This window comes from Orcinus orca, chromosome 2 (assembly GCF_937001465.1).
Source record: "Orcinus orca chromosome 2, mOrcOrc1.1, whole genome shotgun sequence".
In the NCBI taxonomy this organism is placed as follows: Eukaryota; Metazoa; Chordata; class Mammalia; order Artiodactyla; family Delphinidae; genus Orcinus; species Orcinus orca.
This window is the reverse complement of record NC_064560.1, coordinates 110,113,227-110,129,744: the sequence shown is the minus strand read 5'-3', so window position 1 is coordinate 110,129,744 and position 16,518 is coordinate 110,113,227. Positions and strand designations below refer to the sequence as shown.

Genomic DNA, 16,518 nt, shown 5'->3' with positions numbered 1-16,518 from the left:
AAAACAAAGTGAATCAGCTATACCTATACATATATCCCCATATCTCCTCCCTCTTGCGTCTCCCTCCCACCCTCCCTATCCCACCCCCCTCTCTGATTGGAAAATAACTATTTCAGACAATTAGGAAAAGGCAGTATCATATAAATAAGAAAATAAAAATCACATGTAATTGCACTTAAAGAAAGTCTGATAACATATCAGTTATATTATCCTACATAATTTTACATGTGTGTTTTATTTTTTATCACTAAATGGGAATTATATCAAATATTCAATTTTGAATCCTGCTGTTTTTTTTACTTAACATCGCCGAAAGCATTTTCCCATGTAAATACTATTCTAACACACGGCTTTAATTGCTGCATAATTTTCCATCAAGTTATATCATAAATTATTCAATCATTTAATCTCATGTAACAGCCATCAAGATTTTTATGACTATATACATCTTATATTTGAGACTAGAAAGATCACAGCAACATAATCTTTCATTCAAAAAATAAATAAAACCTTCCATGTTAGGTAACGAGGAAGGAAATTTAGGTTTATTTCCTATTTTCCTCTTGACTTACTGAGACAAATGCAAATACTTTAATCAAATAGACTCTTGTTGGTATGCCATTTTTCAATCTTTAAAAAACATAATGGAACATGAATTTTAGTTTGCAGTTTTCAACACTGCTTGGATTTGTTTTTCCTCTTCATTTTGCCAAGATACTCCATGGAATTATCTTACATACGAGGATTGCAAAGATTCCAGGTACATGCAAATACAGTGTTTTGTGAGTGACACCAGCAAAATCAAGGTCCACTAGAAAACGCTAGGAAAATCTGAGTCAGTCCTATCTAACACTGATTCATGACTTCAGACATGAATTCCTCATTGGAAGGTTTGCATCAGAAGAAAAAATAACCCTTAAGACTTTTCCAGGGTCAACAACTTTTTGCCCTCATTTCAATATGAAACACATGGAATAGAAAGAGCACTTGTTAATTCTGACAATATTCATTAGGCATCTCTGGAGCCCATAGGGATCCATCTTCACTACATACACTAAATATCTGGCAAATAGTTTGAGCATGTGTAACAGAATCTATGGACTTAACACATTTCCACACTAGATCCTTATCACTACAGACAAAGAGAAGAACTAGCTCATTTGATCATGCAGCTTAGTAAGTGGACATAAGTGGATTTGTAGAGTCAGATTTTCAACAAAAATGGCTGATTGCAGAGGGAGAGGCCTAATCTGGATGAAACAGAATTGGATCTAAAAATGTTTTGGAAGGTAAATGCTGTATTAACGTGGTTTTCAAATGTCATTCCGATTCGGCAGCATGTGCTTTTCGTCCTGTGCTTCATTTAGATTGCCAAAGTTATGCTGTTTTTAGTCCAATACTCCAACCACAGAAAAAATCTGCCCACACTCCCAATTCCTTACTAATAATCCAATTATTTACAATTATTCCCATAGCACTTACGTGATACTAGGCTAAATTTACATACTCTTTTTCAGACAGTCCCAGCTCTAGACAGGGAATGTGCTTAATTCAATGCTTGGATAATATCTGACTCATTCCCTCAACGTAAATCATTATTCCTCATGCAAATAAAATATCGTATTAAAAACACTTTTTGTTCACAAGTTGCTCTACAATCACTTCCTTATAAGACCTCCATGAACTAGGGCAATAGGCCAAGACTTTCTAACATTAAAATGCAATTTTAATTGTTTTTAACTGGCTTACTCTAGTGTGGCTGGTTCATGGGAAATTCTGCATCTACATGTTCCCATTATGAGTGGTTAGGCTCAAGGATTGTTCCCCAGTCCCAACAGATTTGGCCTCAAGGCTTGGGATCTAACCAATGTATATCTGCAGCCTCTAATCCTCAGCTCCTTCCCAGCCCTGCAGCTCAGAATGCTGTGACCTGTGGCGTTACTTCACTTTCATTTGCAATCAGACTTCCCCCTGAAGCAAATGCATCATTCACAGAAAAAGAACTGTAGTACAATGAATTCTTGTCACTCCTACCCAGTCACTAAACCACAAACTGCAGGGGAAGGCACAAGGATATAATTTTGGGCACTAGGCTCCAATTATTTTAAATCCATCTTTTCATAAAAATTACAAACAAAACAATGAGATATCAACTTATCCATGATAGAGAGGGTCACAGCATGCTTCTTCCTTCCAGGTAGTTTAGCCTGGGACACATTAAGCTCCTAACGTGTGGAATTTCAATACAACCTTTTGAGGAAGGAGGTCAGAGAACTTTTGGTCTGAGCAAAATGAAAGCAAAGAAGTTCCATGATCGTAATCAGTCTCATAATTGCTGCTGTTTCTTCTTACTCCAATCATTCTTACCCTTAGGACATAACCAAATCACCTAGGGATGTTGTGCAAAATACTGATGCCTGGGTCTCACCCCTGTCCTCCCATATGCCTCCCTCTTGGAATGTGATTCAGTAGATGTGGCATGGTGGCGGGGCATCCATATTTTGTAAAAGCCCCCAAAGTGAGTTTGCAAAGTGTTTGCAAGATAGCTGAATGCTCACCTGAACGTCTGACCTTAGAAATGTGAGACAGCCCATAAGCTGGGATCATTGCCACTCAACAGAACTCAGTATCTTTCAACCAGGAGAGACATTCTAATCACAACAAAGTAGTATTCATTTCCATAGTGTTGATTGACTATGAGGCACTTTATCATATTCTTTATTAATTATTTTGACCCCAAGCTCACTAAACCAAACAACGAATCAAAATTTAAGAAGGCTAAACACCAACTACTCCACTGTCCTAATAGTCAATGGAATTCACATTTCCAAGCTCTCCCTTCCCAGTGTCACAAAGCACATTTACATACATGGCATCACTCCACTACCATGATCTCCCACTTCCAGCTTCCCTGTCCAGTGTGGGAGCTGGTACCTGAGTAAAATTCCAGGAGGATTCTCCAAGCAGGATCCAAAGACATTGATCAAACTTACCATCAGTAACACCAAAAGTTAACTCTTAATTTCCTCCAGAATTGCACTACTGCAGACCACGCTGAAATCTTTCCACACAGCCGCTGATAATGATGAAATACACAGTACTAAACATTATCTAAGAAGTTTAGGCCAAAAATAGTCAAAGCTTATATCAAGCTTCTTGACCAAGCTTCCAGTCAAGAGGGCATACAGGGATAGAAGAACAAGATAAATAACACCACAAGGAAGCAATCAGAAAACTCAGCCTGTGTGGTTTTCAAAGGCAACTGGCCTGAACTTTTCCAAAAGTAAATGACCCCTCATACACAGAAAAAGAAGGTAGAGTTATTATTTTAGATTAAAAAGATATAACAACCAAAACTCAGTTGGACACTGTTTCAAAAAGAGACAACTGGGGAAATTCTATATGGGCTGGATATTAGACGATATTGTGGAATTATTGTTCTCTTAGACATGATCATGGTATTACAGTTATATACGAGATAGCCTTATTGTTTAGAGGTGGAGTGCCATGATGTATTCAATTTAATTTTCAAATCATTTAGCGAAACAGACCATAAATATATATATACAAATATATACACAATATATAATTACCATACATATATAATAATACACTTATGTAATATGTATTATAAATTATATTGTACATTATATATTATATATAATTAAATATATAATGTATATTAAATATATACAAATTAAATATACATAAATTATATATAACATATAACATGTAGATAACTAGACATATAATATATACATATATTAGTATATTATACACAAATATATATATACACATATATACATACAGAGTATTATGTGTGTAAAAGTGGGAAAATGTTAAATATTTAGCATAGGTAGAAGGTATGCGGGTATACTTTATATTATTATTTCAACTTTAATGTAGGTTTGAAATTTTTCGTAGTAAAAGTTCTTGGGGAGGGATGGGAATTCCTTTCAGGGCTACTTGTACTATGCAATAGTGCATCTCCTATTTCATTCAAGCTGTTTTTTTTTTTTTAATGACACAATAAATTTTGAATCTAATTTCCAATCCATATGTTTCTATGAAATACTGCATGCAAGACTGCCTGTTAAACATGGTCTACACAATGTTATTTAAAGAATATGACCTTTTGGCAAATTTTTCTAAACTACACTATGCAAAATGTTTACTTTAAGCAACTGTATCTGCGGTACAGCTTAATTGTATATAACTAATTTTTTTAAGCGCTTTAGAAATAAAGCATAGGAATAAGCACAACACTATTTCTGTGTTAATGTTTTCCTCTGTCTTTCAACTTCTTTAATTCATAAGTTAAAAGTATTGCCATACAAATTTTAATATAAATATCATTCAAAACTGCAGAAACAGGGACTTCCCTGGTGGCGCGGTAGTTAGGAATCCACCTGCCAATGCAGGGTACATGGGTTCTAGTCCTGGTCGGGGAAGATCCCACGTGCCACAGGGCAGCTAAGACTGTGAGCCACAACTACTGAGCCTACACTCTAGAGCCTACGCACCACAACTACTAAAGCCCGCGCGCCTAGAGCCCGTGCTCCACAAGAGAAGCCACCGCAATGAGAAGCCCACACACCGCAACGAAGAGTGGCCCCCGCTCACTGTAACTAGAGAAAGCCTGTGCGTGGCAACAAAGACAAAATGCAGCCAAAAATCAATCAATCAATCAATAAATTAATTAATTTTTTAAAAAACTGCAGAAACAAGGTGATTTGTTGTATAGCATTTAATCTAATAGACTAATAGACACAGACTAAGCAATTCACCAAAATCCAAGCCATAGTTCTGCGGACCCGATTTCGTGTGTCAGCAGTTCAACTACAGAAAATTATTACCACATTTTATTCTGCTCCATGATGAAGAAAACAGTAAGCAATCTTGTTCAGGGAAGAGAATATCTCATTTCCAAATAGTCACTTACCTGACATTATCCATCCCCTCACTGTACATCCTACAAGTCATTACTGATTGCCATTTTCCCCCAGAGTTATCTCTAAACTACTTTTACTAGAAAAAAACAAAATAGTTGGGGGATGGATAAGAGTCACATTCTGTTTTAGGCGATATATTTACCATCAAGATAGTAAAATCACAGAGAGTGTCTTCATTTTTAATGGTCTGCAAATTCAACTTGAAAGAACCAGCTGGCTCTGATTTATGAGTGCCACATTAAACCAAACTGCAGTTTCACCACAGAGCATCAGCTATTGAACAGCAAGACAAAAACAATAGTATTATATAACAATTTGATTTATTTGTTCTTTTATATTTTCTTCAAAGCCACGAAGTAGAAAACATTCTCTACCATCCAAAAGCAAGATTAACAACATAAGAGTAAAGGGCCCTATGATCAATGATATTCAATATAAAAATTTCCAGGACCAACATCTTCTTAGATCAACTCATATATCTCAAAAGTGCCCTGTAATACTGCTTAAGTTCCAAATATAAGTTCTACGAACAATGAATTAAATTTCCGAAGTATCCTAATAGAATGTTTTATCATTAAAATTGGAAGATTTTTATGATAAATGAGATTTTCATATTTGGAAGGTAAAGGCCTATGTTAGTACAGGGATAATAAAAACAAATTGATTAGAAATATTCCACTGCAAGTTCCATTTATATTAAGTACCGAGAATAGTCAAATTCATAGAGGAAAAGTAGAATGGTGGTTGCCAGGGGCTGGAGGAGGTAAGAGTGAGGAGTTATTGTTTAATGGGTTCAGAGTTTCACTTTGGGAAGATGAAAAAGTTCTGGAGATGGATGGTGGTGATGGCTACACACAATGTGAATGTACTTAAAATGCCGCTGAACCACACACCTAAAAATGGCTAAAAGAGCAAACTTTATGTATATGTATTTCACCACCATAAAAAAAAAAATCCCACTGCATAAAATAAAATCAGACATTCTGAGTTCAATGATCAGGCTCAATGAGTAAACTTTACTACTGTAACATGTAATCAGGGATCCTTTATTCATTCAACAAATATTAATTGTGCTGTATCAGTGGGCAGCATGGGATAAAGTCCCTGACCACATGGAGTTTAAAACCTGCTTGGGGGAGGAAGTCAACAAATACAGGTAAATACATTAAAAAGAATTATAGATTTCAGGTTGTGATTTAGTCTACAAACGAAATAAGCATGCTGCCATGATAAAAAGTAATTGTGGATACCTGACTTGGTAAAGGTTATCAGGGAAGACTTCTTGGAGGAGGTGACATTTAAACTGAGGCCTAAAGGCTGAGAGCAGACAAGCTGTGAAAATGAGAGTAAGCGCTTTCCAGGTTTCAGAGACAGCTGGGAGGTAGCCTGGCTTCTCTAGAAATGAGAGAAGGCCGCTGTGCACAGAGCTGAGAGAGGAAGGGGAACGGGGCACACGGTGAAACTGGAACATTAGGCAGGGACTGGATTACACAGCCAGTCTAGGCCACGGTAAGGAGTCTGGATTTGGCTCTAAACTCAACAGGAAGCCACTGAAAACACAATGTGTTAGTTTTAAAGAACTCTGATTAGAAGGTTCAAGAGTGGAAATGAGAAGAAACGTAGTAGTGGCTAAAGGAAGGTGGTGGTGTAGAAATGGAGAGAAGCCAACAGGTGGGGGATGTCCTTTAGTCACCCCGCGGGGGTGGCGGGGGAGAGGCGGGGGCAGGACCAACAGAACTGAAAGATGGATTGGATGTGAAGGGTGAGGGAAACTGAAAAGACAAGGATGTCTCCTGGGTTTCTGGCTTCAGTAGCTGGATATACGGCCAGTCACTTACTGAAATGGAGAATCTGAGGGAAGACTAGGCTCTAACTACCAATAACTAGTATAAAAGTTCTTCACATTCTCACAATCAAGTCCCCAGTGAAGGACAGGTGATTTGAATCGATGAGGCTGGCTCTGCATAAAACTGTATTCTCTGTCAATCTTAATGCTATCAAAACAAAACCTATGTATAATGAAATTATGTCTTGGTCTGTGTATTTTAGCTTTTTCGTGAAATTTCTCATCCTTTTCTTCCTCTTTGTGAGCAAGCATTTAGTCGTATCACATTCAGATAGTTATATATATAAATTTGATGGTTGAAATTCATACTTCGAACACGTTTGGCCAAGTCTCACAGAAACCTGAGTGTAAAGTACACACGGCTCAGACCAACAATATGTGACGGAATCCTGGCGTGGTGGGTGGGATTTCCTCCAGGGGAACTTCACTGCTGCTTCTATGAAATGACAGGGCAAGGGAATCCAAGACCACTAGCATTCTAGCTGCCAGCCCTAAGTTCATTCTACAGGAAACAGATACATACCACATTCCAGTGATATTATCAATTCTCAGAGATCTGGTGAAAAACTTAAAGCAAGGACAAAAGTTCAGCCACTTAACCACAACTGAGAAGTGCCTCATATAAATATGGGCTTTCTGTAATACCAAGACAGATAAACGACAGTGAGATAGTTTAGATATACTGGCTGGGAAGTGTTATTTCTAAATTGGCTTTTTACCAAATGTTCATTTGCTTATGGGTACGTGATACCTAGGTTGCTTCTCTCCCTCTCCCACCCCTACACTCTCTCTCTCTCACACACACACACACACACACACACAGCACTGAACTATGCTAATATACAATACTATCAAGTAGTTCTCAAGGTGACCCTCCTATTCTCAGAATTTTTCTTTGGAAGAAAATGTCTGATGAATGAAAAATTCCTGAGACTGTTTCCAGCTCGGGGTCTGGCACTGAACTCAACTGAAGACAGACAAGTTGGAAGAAAGAACAAGCATTACTCAGAACACGTGAGTGAACCGTGTAGAAGACAGGCACCGAAGCTGAGAGGATGGGCGGGGCCGCAGTACCAAAACCCACTCAGTAGGTTTAATTAACCAACAAAAGGAGATTCCTGACGAAAATCTGTGCGTGCTCAGATATCCAAATATGGCAGAGACCAAAGACTTAAAAGCATGAGAGCCTCAGAACTGCATTTTTGCTGTTACTTTACAGTCATCCATTTTTAAGATCTATCCCACGGGCTGAGAATGTGTCACTAACTGGACGATCATGGTGGCCTCTTGGCAGTGTCACGGGTAACATACAAGTTTTGATGTTCTGGGACATTTATATGTTTGTACGTGATAACTGTTTTTACAGCACAGGATAGCAATTCTACAAATATTGCATCATGCTCTTTGGAAGCATTATAATAATTATGTCCCAGACATCCCAGGTTCATGAGCTGAAGAGCTGAATATTAATACTATAATATATAGGCAGATAGGCCAATCTAGTTGTAGCTAAGTTCTGCCTAGTGCAGCCAGTGAGAGAATGCTATATGGCTCAGAAATGTCCACTCTATAGAACTGGTAAAAAAATCTAACGTTGTGCCTGAGACTACGAAGTCTACCACTTTTCAATCGTGTCCTGTCTGAACATTAAAGAGGCACTGTGTTACTCTGCTCTCTTACCACTTACTAAAGATTTACATCAGCTTGGCCAGACATTGGGGTTTCATCTCAGGCTGTTAGTTAGATACGTGTGGAAAGTGCATATGGTTAGAAAATAATAAGAGACAGCATTAAAAGTGGTTTAACATGCCCCAAGAGGCAAGCCGAACACCACAATTTTCTCCAACTGTGGAAGAAAAAACAACTTGAGCCAGATTTTGGCTCTCTGGATGTATGAACAGGTCTATATTGTATTCCCCTGGATATTTACGAAGCATGTTAACAATAATTAAAATTGAATTTCCAAACCTTTCAGGGTAAAAGTTAGGGATATAATATCCACGACCTTGGAGAGTGTTATAATTCAATCTACATCATATTCACCATCCTGGGATTTAACTACTGATATTCAAAATTCACAACTCCTGCACACAGCAAGTGCTCTTAAGCTCTATGCCTGTGCAAATACCTTCTACTCCAATGCATGTTCCACTTCCGACAATAGTTTTACAGCTAAAACGTAGTGCTGCTGGGCTGTTAGCATTCGAATTTCCTTAGTCTGGGGTTCTTAACTTGAAGATCACACTTGGGACTCAGGAGACCCAAAGGTGCCCTGAAGTTGGATGTAAATCACACGTAGCAACATGGTAGACCTGGAGACATGGCAAAGTGAACCTGGTATCTGAGTGCCGGGTCCAAGCAGGCCAATCATATGTTCTCTTCCAGAAATTTGGAAATGGGATGGAGGAGCGCTGGTCTTAATCTTTACAGTGGCTGGAACCTCAGGTGATGCTACTCGAGAGCTGTGGGCCAGTATGTACTGGAAGCAGCACAGAGCAGACCATTTACATGGAGTAGGGACCAGGTCTGCAGGGAGGACCAAGGACAGAGACCACGTGGCGCCAGGGAGAGGTGAGAGAGGATTTGGCCCCTGCTCCCAGCCCTCAAAAAAGCCCTGCTGCACCACTGCCCTTGAGTTCCTGGGACACCCTCGTTCCTCATAACAAATCTCCCTTTCTGCCTCATAAGCTAGTTTTGTTGCTTCACCAACCGACTTCACCCAACACAGTGTGTGCATTTGTACCTTTTTCATCAGATTCTTAAAAGTATCAAAAAAGGTAATAAGCCTCTGCACTATTTAATAAAAAGGTATTCATAAGAGTGTGCCACTGCTTTGATAACTTGTCCAGATTTATCTGAGTTTTATAAAATATATAACTTTACATTCTCAAAGAAAAGTGAAAATACAAAACCCCTCCCAACACAAGCCCAAACCAAAACCACTTCAGCAAGCTGTCCTCTTATCTCAATTGTAACTCAAGAGGAGGCCACAGAGAAACAGATAAACTTGCAGGAAAATGATCACAGACACACATAAATCGGTAGCTAACTCCTCGTAACACACAAAGCTCTAGCTGACTATCCCCAAATGGCAGCAGGCAACTGTTGATGATTTTTTTTTTTTACATCTTTATTGGAGTATAATTGCTTTACAATGGTGTGTTAGTTTCTGCTTTATAACAAAGTGAATCGGTTATACATATGCATATGTTCCCATATCTCTTCCCTCTTGCGTCTCCCTCCCACCCCTCCAGGCGGTCACAAAGGTCACAAAGCACCTAGCTGATCTCCCTGTGCTATGCGGCTGCTTCCCACTAGCTATCTACCTTACGTTAGTGTATATATGTCCATGCCTCTCTCTCGCTTTGTCACGGCTCACCCTTCCCCCTCCCCATATCCTCAAGTCCGTTCTCTAGTAGGTCTGTGTCTTTATTCCTGTCTTACCCCTAGGTTCTTCATGACATTTTTTTTTCTTAAATTCCATATATATGTGTTAGCATACGGTATTTGTCTTTCTCTTTCTGACTTACGTCACTCTGTATGACAGACTCTAGGTCTATCCACCTCATCACAAATAGCTCAGTTTCGTTTCTTTTTATGGCTGAGTAATATTCCATTGTATATATGTGCCACATCTTCTTTATCCATTCATCCGATGAGGGGCACTTAGGTTGTTTCCATCTCCTGGCTATTGTAAATAGAGCTGCAATGAACATTTTGGTACATGACTCTTTATGAATTATGGTTTTCTCAGGGTATATGCCCAGCAGTGGGATTGCTGGGTCATATGGTAGTTCTATTTGTAGTTTTTTAAGGAACCTCCATACTGTTCTCCACAGTGGCTGTACCAATTCACATTCCCACCAGCAGTGCAAGAGTGATTTTCTCTCACCTGTTTAGGCGGACTACAACACGGGGGTAGAACTGAAAAGGCAGTAAGCCTCAACAGTCAGGAGGCCTGCCTTTCAGTCTCAGCTCAGCAACTAATCTCCTGTGGCTCTTGAGTCAGACACTCCACCTGTCTGATGGACTTCAAATGGCTGAGCCATGGACCATTCAGATGCCCTGGTGGCCTTTCAGCTGGCCTGAGTCAGGACGGCAGCAACCAGGTTGGGGAGGGAAGATTGTTTCCATCACCCAAGAAGAGCACAGTGTTGAGTAGAAAGATGTGTCTGACAGGAACTCATTCTTCTACCAGACTTGCTCCTCCTATACTTGTTATTTTGGTGAAGGGTGTCATCACAGCCCAGATCACCCAGTCCACAAACCTGGGGGTGGGGGTGTCACAGAAGCCCTCGTACCCCGTACTCAACCATCCCCACAAACCCTGCAGACTTTACCATCCCAACAGCTTCTGAATTTGCCCCTCCTCTGTAGCCCAGCTGTCACTGCCTTGCTCTAGATCCCCTTTTCTTCTAACCTGCAGGAGTGAACTTAACTGAAGTTGGAACCTAAGGTGCTTTGCAAAACGGTCCCTACCCAGTTTTGTCTCTTGCCACTCCCCTATGTGCAGTCCCTCTCTAGTGACACTGAGCGAAATGTAGTTCCTCAACTCATGGTGCTGTTTCCAATACATATGCCTTTGCAAATGCTGTTCCCTCTGCCTGGAATGCCCTGCCTCCCCTATTTTTCCAGCTAACTGCCCTTCTGGAAGTCTTCCCTGACCACTTTCCTCTTCCTCCCTCTGTGGCACTAATTGAACTCCAGAGTAATTGCTGACTTATATAACTACCTCTTATCAGACTGTGAGCCTTAAGGACAAATATTTTATCTCATTAAACTTTGCATCCCCAGGGCCTAGACTAGTTTCTGGGTACATAACAAGCAGGCGAGTACTTTTAAATGGATAAATATGGAAAATTCCATATCTTCCAAGTTATTCCGAATCCATAATCATTTACACTTTCATCCCCTTTGCCCAAGCTATAATTTGCTACCTGTGATTCCCTGAATCTATCATATTTGATTTGTACCCTAAGTCTCAAATCATCAATGGACAGTCAGCCTTTAGATCAGTTTCTTCTACCGCCTGGGGTTGCATGAGTAATAAATCAAACCATGTACACAAAATACCTACCAAAGGTCCTAGTTCTTCTACTTTTCCCTTTCTCCCACACAGAACATGGTTACAGACTGCTGATCTCTTCAGCTACTCTTAGATAATGAGGGCTTCCCTTGTGGCGCAGTGGTTGAGAGTCCGCCTGCCGATGCAGGGGACCCAGGTTCGTGCCCCGATCTGGGAAGATCCCACATGCCACGGAGCGGCTGGGCCCGTGAGCCATGGCCACTGAGCCTGCGCGTCCGGAGCCTGTGCTCCACAATGGGAGAGGCCACAACAGTGAGAGGTCCGCGTACCGCAAAAAAAAAAAAATAATAATTCCGCTGATGCACAGATGACAGGACATATACCTTTTAATCTGTTTCTGTTTTGAAGAGCTGATAGATTTGTTTTAAGTCATCTCTACTCTCTTGCTTGGCCCCCTCTCTTGAACAATTGCTGGGATTTGCAAAATAGAGCAAAAGGAAAGGCTGACGTGCAGATCAGGTCCAAGCCTGGATTCGTGAAGCCCTGCCCTGTGCATGTTAAAAGGCACAGGTGGACAGCTGATCCAGCCCCATCCACAATCACTTTCTCCTTAGCCACCTTCCAGCTAGTAGTGGACACATGCCCAGGTCTGGTCAAGAAGATGCAAGAGGAGACCTACAGGGTGGAGTGTCAAAGAAAGCTATTCATTCTCTGATAAAATGAGACACACTCATCTGGACTGCCCCCTTGCCCCTTATCCTTTTCACCCTTTTAGAAAGATGTGATGCCTGTAAGTCCATCAGCCAGCTTGCAATCATGAGGACAAAAGTCCATGCACTAAGGGTGGTAAAGCAGAAAGAAAAAAAGAGCCTTTGATGACATTTTTGATACCTCCAAATCCATTTGTGACATAAGAAAAATTAACCCCTAATTTGTTTAAGCCACCTTGGTTAGGTTTTCTATTACTTCATACAAACTCATTTCTAACTGAGACACCAAGTACATAAATTTTGTTGTCATTCAACATATATGTAAGCGAATGATCCAAGAATAAGATATTGCATTCCTCGAATTTTTATGTAGCACGTATTTTAAAGATGGAGAGCAAAAATGACTAAGCAAAGCAGGTCAAGTGCGTAAATAAATTTCACCCAAATTCAAAAGAGAATTCCAGATATTATTCCTTCATGAACTCATATTCTAAAAATCAACTTAATTTTCCTTCCTGGCAACGGGATAAGGTGTCTAGCGTTGGGACATGAGTAGCCTCTGCTAACCCGCCTTAATACTCTGCTCTCTGATGTACACACATTTTAAATTAATCAACAGAGAAATGGTCATATGTATCATCACCATCACAAGAGTTACTGGCAACTCTCATTGGTAAAATACATTCCATTTTTTTAATATAAGCTCACTGATACCTCTGTTTGAATAGACCATGATTCTCTATCCTATTTTCCTAACAGTTGAGGTATTTTTAAAGTGATGTCCCCCATATACATCCCTTAACTGGAAATAAAGACCACTATCCCCTCCCCCAGGTTCCCAATTGATACATGTATTCAGTTTGTTACCATAACAATCATAAACAAATACAGTGGACATCTGGAACGAATGGAATTCTGGAGCTATTCCCAAACAGTGGCAATTTCAAACTATATGTCAATAAGAATGTACTGAACAGAAAGCAAAGAACTATGTAAATGCCGAGGAGGTTGGTGGGTCCGGAGAGGCTGGAAGGTAGTTATTGCCTTTGTATTAACACGGGGAATTAGCCTTGAAATAGGGTAACAGTGCTAATACTTTACGCAGACACAGATGGTCTATACAACCAATAAAAACGAATTCTTAGCTTCATAATCCGTTGTTTTGTCTCAGAGTAGGGGAAGGGAAAGGGTGGTACATAAACTTTTATCACACTTTCTTTTCCACTCCCCTCCCCTCATTCCTTTGTGAGTAGAACTGGTTTTTGTCTGTTTGTTTGTTTGTTTGTTCTTAATCCCGGTTGTTAATTTGAAAAGATTTATCCAGACCTTGGAAAACTTCCTAATGACAAGTCTGATTTGAGAGAAATGCTTAGCCCTTTAACACAGGAAATTCCATAATTATGAGCTTGTGTGCTTCAAACATTTATGTATAAGATGAGTACTGGAACCTCTCATTTTAGAATTGGAAAGAAACTTATAGAAGAAGGAAAAGAAATCAAACATTTAAAGAGCATTGTGCTGGCTACTTTTACATGCGGTCTCACCCAATTCTCACAAGTCTCTGAAAGAGATTCCTGCCCCATTTTACAGAAGAGGAAACTGAGGCTCAGAGTAAAGAAAATTGCCCAAGGCTATACAAATGTTAAGTGGCAGAATGAAAATCCTAATTTTGGTATTTCTGATTCTAAAATCTGTGCTTTTCTCACTATACCACTTTGCCTTTCTCAAAGAGATAATATAATTTATACAAGGGTAAATTAAAACTCAGAGAGGTGAAGTAATTTTTCAATGTCATAAAATAAATTGATGGCAGATGGAATTAGAACTTCGATCTCTCATATCTTAGATCAGGCCCTGTCTGTTACTTCATACCTCCTCTTAGGTCTCATTTTTTTTTTTTGTCTTCATGTACCCCAGGATTAAATCACAACCCTTGAGATTAAAGCAGTGTTTGTATCAGTGTCTGTACCTCACTTCCCATACTCTTAAATCTTGAGTTATATTTAAACCCTCAGGGTGGTGTTGAGGTGTTTGCATGAAATGCAAATTATTCCAATTTTGTTTTTATTAACATTTTCACCTTAAACCAGGATAGCACAGAAGCAATTTTGGTGTCAGTTGAAAAATATATGCATTAAAATTGATAACAGAGGTAGTTATCTCTGTGGAATGAAGCCATCGATGGGATGGGGAAGCTCAAATAGGTATTGGCATTGTCCGACTGCTTATGTTGGGTGGTGTGTATTCTTTTATTAGCTTTGTAACTAACATATATATGACATATATTTTTAAATGTGTCATATGTTACATTGAAAAAGTATTAGAAAGAGAGAAGGTTAAGCCACATACATATTGTATCTGCAAACTAAGGTATAAGTGACTAATACAGCTATGTGACCCTGGGCAAATTATTTACTCTCTCATCTTCACTTTTCTTAATTATAAATAAGGATAACAATAGCCAGCGTGCTTGTAAGAATAATATGAGATAAAGGATGTAAAATAATTAATCTTGTATAGTATTAGCTCTTTTTATTCTATGACAATGATACTGTAATGCCTCATTTGATTGGTTTCTTTTTCACATAAGATGCATCTTTAGATAGGTTTCTTCTGCATCAGATAGAACTGACCCTCATTTGTGCACTATTCAAACATAAGACCATGTATAATGTACATTAATTTCACCTATATATGTTATGTATGTCCATGTCTATGTAAATTTCACACACTGTTCCTCTGTGTCTTGTTTCCTTCCTTGTTCTCCTTGACCCAAGACTAAAGGTTCCCAGCACTGAGAATCTGTGCCCAGTTAAAGGCTGTCAGGCTGATCCCAGCTATTCATTACTGAGGAATGTACACAATACCTGTTAACCCAGCTTGAGCTTCAGAGCTCTGATCCACCTGTGCAGACTCACCCCACCCCACGTCTACACACAGCACAGAGATCTGGGAAAACTATTTGGCATGGTCTGTATTATCCAAGAACATGGCTGGTTGTCTCATCCCAGAATGCCCTTCCCCCCTTCAAAAGCCTTCTCATCTTTCAAGCCTAAACTTAAACATTTCATTTTGGGGGAAGCCCAAGGAACACACACAATCCCTGTTTCAATCGAAATGAACATCTTCATCTTCTGAGCTCTCCTGGTGCATTGCCTTTACACTGCCTATTTGGCATTCACACCATTTGGCCTTGTGGCATAGATAGAAGCATACAGGTATAGCCTACTGAATGGTAAATTCCCTAGGAGGAGGGATAGTCTCTCGTGTGTCTCTGACTTCTCATCCCCTATCCCCAAATGCCAGGAACAGAAGATGCTTAATATATATGTTTGTGGAACCAAGCTGTTAACCGGATACAAAAATTGTTCTTGCTTTCCTTTGGGTCATGCACAACTACTAGCAATTATACACATTCCTTAGATGAGCTCATGTGAAGTTAATTAATTCTCCAACTCAGCAGGTTATCAGAACTGAATGTACCCAGCTCATCTACATGGTAAGATAATAAACAAGTTTTTGCCTGCTAAATTTCTAATGGTGGTCTCTGAAAGAATCTTTCCACCAGCTGTATAACTCAAGTCTCTCCCAAATAGAGGATTTAAGCGAAAGGGTTTTTTAAAGGTAGTAATGTACCTAATCACCACAAATACCTTATCTCTCAAAGACAATTTTTCTCTATCATTTCAGGAGAAAATGCGACATCTCTGAATTTAATTTTTACCCTCACAGATTATAACCATGCATAGGTTAACAGCTTAATGGGGGTAAGGTTTTAGGTGAGTACAGCAAACCTCAAAGGTTAGTGGCTCTCTTTCTGTATCAGTGGAATCTTGGCACAGTTTTGGAAGAGTCTTTATGACTCACCTTCAATTTCCATCTACTCACGGAATAAAACCACCATGAAATAGGGGTTGGAAAGAAAGATTTAAAATCAAGCTTCATCCATGGCAGATTCTAAATCCAGCCAATGCCAGCCAAGTA

General features: G+C 39.5%; 1 protein-coding gene across 1 annotated transcript in view; it reads right to left on the bottom strand.

The window, feature by feature from the left end:
- The window catches only part of FBN1 (fibrillin 1), a 254,971-nt gene that overhangs the window by 142,604 nt on the left and 95,849 nt on the right, over positions 1–16,518 (bottom strand). The gene's annotated exons all lie outside the window — the stretch shown is intronic.